This window comes from Anopheles stephensi, unplaced genomic scaffold (assembly GCF_013141755.1).
Source record: "Anopheles stephensi strain Indian unplaced genomic scaffold, UCI_ANSTEP_V1.0 ucontig214, whole genome shotgun sequence".
NCBI lineage: Eukaryota > Metazoa > Arthropoda > Insecta > Diptera > Culicidae > Anopheles > Anopheles stephensi.
Window position 1 is genome coordinate 17,501 of NW_023405141.1, and position 5,000 is coordinate 22,500.

The window sequence follows — 5,000 nt, forward strand, 5'->3', positions numbered from 1 at the left end:
CTTCGGGGACCTTCATTTCGTTCTCAGTTGGTACCCCTATTTCGGTCTTTGGACACCTCGTCTTACCCGTATAACTCACTTTAGGTCCACTTATTTGCCTGATATCTCATCGTGAACCCGTTTTTCGTACACCGTACACACCTAGGAACACCACATATGCGTTTCCCTTTCGATCGTGAAGTTTTCAAATTTTTCGATTTTTGGTCCTAGAAATTCATGAACGGTGGGAGACCAAAATTTTTCATAAAAAAAAAATTTTCACCGTTTGACCATAAAAACCTTCTTTTCGTACATACCCCATCATTTCTTCACGTTTTAGGCCATTTCTGAAATTTTCGCTTCGATAGTGTGTCCCCTATAATACAAAATGAACATTTTGCATCTCCCACAAGTGGCCATTTTTTTCCGCCACTGAAGAACACGACCTCGGGAACTCGGACCTAGGACGTGGCCATGTAAGTCATAGGCCACCCCAACTTTTGCAAAATACTGTTTCTTTTCACTTTTCATGATCTAAGGCGCGTTCCGACGGCGTTTTGAACAAATTTATGAGAAAAAAAATTTTGACCCTCGGACCAAAATTTTTTCGTTCGGGGCCCCATGGCCTATGGCCAGTATGGGAACTCGGGATGCCGATATGACAAAATTTGTCAAAAAATCACTAAAAAGTCGCTATGGCCCATTATTTAGAGCTTGTTGAGACCTTTCTAAAACACCTTGGTTGACCCCTGTCCGATAAGTAGTTTTCGAGATATTCGAGAAAATGTGATTTTTTGGGACTTAGAAAATTTTTGACCCGTACCCTAAGAAAAAGTGATTTTTTCATAGGACAATTTTTTCTTCGCAAATACTGTTTGGTTTCACTTTTCATTATTAGAAACGCGTTCCGAAGCCATTTTCATCAAAATCTCGTGAAAAAAAAATTTCACCCCCGGACCAAAAGTTGGCCGTTCGGTGCCCTATGGCCTATGGCCAGTATGGGAACCAAGGATGCCGATATGCGAAAAAGTGTCAAAAAATCACTTGAAAGTCGCTATGGCTCATTAAATAGAGCTTGTAAAGACCTTTCTAAAACACCTTGGTTGACCCCTGTCCGATACGTAGTTTTCGAGATATTCGAGAATAAGTGATTTTTTGGGACTTAGAAAATTTTTGACCCGTACCCTAAGAAAAAGTGATTTTTTCATAGGACAATTTTTTCTTCGCAAATACTGTTTGGTTTCACTTTTCATTATTAGAAACGCGTTCCGAAGCCATTTTCATCAAAATCTCGTGAAAAAAAAATTTCACCCCCGGACCAAAAGTTGGCCGTTCGGTGCCCTATGGCCTATGGCCAGTATGGGAACCAAGGATGCCGATATGCGAAAAAGTGTCAAAAAATCACTTGAAAGTCGCTATGGCTCATTAAATAGAGCTTGTAAAGACCTTTCTAAAACACCTTGGTTGACCCCTGTCCGATACGTAGTTTTCGAGATATTCGAGAATAAGTGATTTTTTGGGACTTAGAAAATTTTCGACCATGACATATATGAAAAGTGATTTTTTCATAGGACAATTTTTTCTTCGCAAATACTGTTTGGTTTCACTTTTCATTATTAGAAACGCGTTCCGAAGCCATTTTCATCAAAATCTCGTGAAAAAAAAATTTCACCCCCGGACCAAAAGTTGGCCGTTCGGTGCCCTATGGCCTATGGCCAGTATGGGAACCAAGGATGCCGATATGCGAAAAAGTGTCAAAAAATCACTTGAAAGTCGCTATGGCTCATTAAATAGAGCTTGTAAAGACCTTTCTAAAACACCTTGGTTGACCCCTGTCCGATACGTAGTTTTCGAGATATTCGAGAATATGTGATTTTTTGGGACTTAGAAAATTTTTGACCCGTACCCTAAGAAAAAGTGATTTTTTCATAGGACAATTTTTTCTTCGCAAATACTGTTTGGTTTCACTTTTCATTATTAGAAACGCGTTCCGAAGCCATTTTCATCAAAATCTCGTGAAAAAAAAATTTCACCCCCGGACCAAAAGTTGGCCGTTCGGTGCCCTATGGCCTATGGCCAGTATGGGAACCAAGGATGCCGATATGCGAAAAAGTGTCAAAAAATCACTTGAAAGTCGCTATGGCTCATTAAATAGAGCTTGTAAAGACCTTTCTAAAACACCTTGGTTGACCCCTGTCCGATACGTAGTTTTCGAGATATTCGAGAATATGTGATTTTTTGGGACTTAGAAAATTTTCGACCATGACCATATATGAAAAGTGATTTTTTCATAGGACAATTTTTTCTTCGCAAATACTGTTTGGTTTCACTTTTCATTATTAGAAACGCGTTCCGAAGCCATTTTCATCAAAATCTCGTGAAAAAAAAATTTCACCCCCGGACCAAAAGTTGGCCGTTCGGTGCCCTATGGCCTATGGCCAGTATGGGAACCAAGGATGCCGATATGCGAAAAAGTGTCAAAAAATCACTTGAAAGTCGCTATGGCTCATTAAATAGAGCTTGTAAAGACCTTTCTAAAACACCTTGGTTGACCCCTGTCCGATACGTAGTTTTCGAGATATTCGAGAATAATGTGATTTTTTGGGACTTAGAAAATTTTCGACCATGACATATATGAAAAGTGATTTTTTCATAGGACAATTTTTTCTTCGCAAATACTGTTTGGTTTCACTTTTCATTATTAGAAACGCGTTCCGAAGCCATTTTCATCAAAATCTCGTGAAAAAAAAATTTCACCCCCGGACCAAAAGTTGGCCGTTCGGTGCCCTATGGCCTATGGCCAGTATGGGAACCAAGGATGCCGATATGCGAAAAAGTGTCAAAAAATCACTTGAAAGTCGCTATGGCTCATTAAATAGAGCTTGTAAAGACCTTTCTAAAACACCTTGGTTGACCCCTGTCCGATACGTAGTTTTCGAGATATTCGAGAATATGTGATTTTTTGGGACTTAGAAAATTTTTGACCCGTACCCTAAGAAAAAGTGATTTTTTCATAGGACAATTTTTTCTTCGCAAATACTGTTTGGTTTCACTTTTCATTATTAGAAACGCGTTCCGAAGCCATTTTCATCAAAATCTCGTGAAAAAAAAATTTCACCCCCGGACCAAAAGTTGGCCGTTCGGTGCCCTATGGCCTATGGCCAGTATGGGAACCAAGGATGCCGATATGCGAAAAAGTGTCAAAAAATCACTTGAAAGTCGCTATGGCTCATTAAATAGAGCTAGTAAAGACCTTTCTAAAACACCTTGGTTGACCCCTGTCCGATAAGTAGTTTTCGAGATATTCGAGAATATGTGATTTTTTGGGACTTAGAAAATTTTCGACCATGACATATATGAAAAGTGAATTTTTCATAGGACCAAAAAGTTTGTCCAAATAGGGTTTTGGTTCACTTTTTATGGTCAGATAAGTGATCCGATGCTATTTTCATGATCATTAGAGGGATTTCACGCTGTGACCAAAAATTTTCATACTTCATACTTGTCCCGGTGCCGTATATGGGAGGACCGGGGGAACATGTCTTCGTAAGTCGTGATGTTCAGTGACGGATTTCTGGGACTTAGAAAAAAAATGTGCTCTCAGGCACATTATATGTTTCATACACACATGATTTTCATTGTTCATACTTGTCCCGGTGCCGTACATGGGAGGACCGGGGGAACATGTCTTCGTAAGTCGTGATGTTCAGTGACGGATTTCTGGGACTTAGAAAAAAATGTGCTCTCAGGCACATTATATGTTTCATACACACATGATTTTCATTCTTCATACTTGTCCCCGTGCCGTATATGGGAGGACCGGGGGAACATGTCTTCGTAAGTCGTGATGTTCAGTGACGGATTTCTGGGACTTAGAAAAAAAATGTGCTCTCAGGCACATTATATGTTCCATACACACATGATTTTCATTCTTCATACTTGTCCCCGTGCCGTATATGGGAGGACCGGGGGAAGATGTGTTTGTAAGTCGTGATGTTCAGTGACGGATTTCTGGGACTTAGAAAAATAAATGTACCCTTAGGCACATTATTTGTATCAATAATTGTATCCCCAGCCTTTCATGGGGAACTTTTCCGTATTCCCGGACTTGTACATTTTTCGGGTTCCACCTCCCGACAATGTATCTCTACTGTGCATTACGTACCTGATAACGCACGGCACCCATTGGGTGACTCCACTTAACCATCTTTCGATAATGCCCGTGTTGCAGATATAATCCCAACACCTACCAGGCTTTATATGTACATCGAACGTTACATACGATGCACCCCGTATTCCCGGACTTGTACATTTTTCGGGTTCCACCTCCCGACAATGTATCTCTACTGTGCATTACGTACCTGATAACGCACGGCACCCATTGGGTGACTCCACTTAACCATCTTTCGATAATGCCCGTGTTGCAGATATAATCCCAACACCTACCAGGCTTTATATGTACATCGAACGTTACATACGATGCACCCCGTATTCCCGGACTTGTACATTTTTCGGGTTCCACCTCCCGACAATGTATCTCTACTGTGCATTACGTACCTGATAACGCACGGCACCCATTGGGTGACTCCACTTAACCATCTTTCGATAATGCCCGTGTTGCAGATATAATCCCAACACCTACCAGGCTTTATATGTACATCGAACGTTACATACGATGCACCCCGTATTCCCGGACTTGTACATTTTTCGGGTTCCACCTCCCGACAATGTATCTGTACTGTGCATTACGTACCTTATAACGCACGGCACCCATTGGGTGACTCCACTTAACCATCTTTCGATAATGCCCGTGTTGCAGATATAATCCCAACACCTACCAGGCTTTATATGTACATCGAACGTTACATACGATGCACCCCGTATTCCCGGACTTGTACATTTTCTTGTACATACTACCGGGCCAGGACGTGCCTTGCGTCCACCATAACACCACCAGGCGTAGGTCGCCTGAGAGGATCGATGCGAACGCATCTCTACAACTTGAAACTCCTAGCCTGAAG

General features: G+C 41.2%; 1 non-coding gene across 1 annotated transcript in view; it reads right to left on the minus strand.

Moving 5' to 3' along the window:
• Positions 1-4,924: 4,924 nt before the first annotated feature.
• Positions 4,925-5,000, minus strand: part of LOC118515985 — a 4,266-nt gene continuing 4,190 nt past the window's right edge. The window contains exon 1 of the ribosomal RNA XR_004907574.1: positions 4,925-5,000. This exon is cut by the window's right edge and continues 4,190 nt beyond it. This is a non-coding gene — a ribosomal RNA (large subunit ribosomal RNA).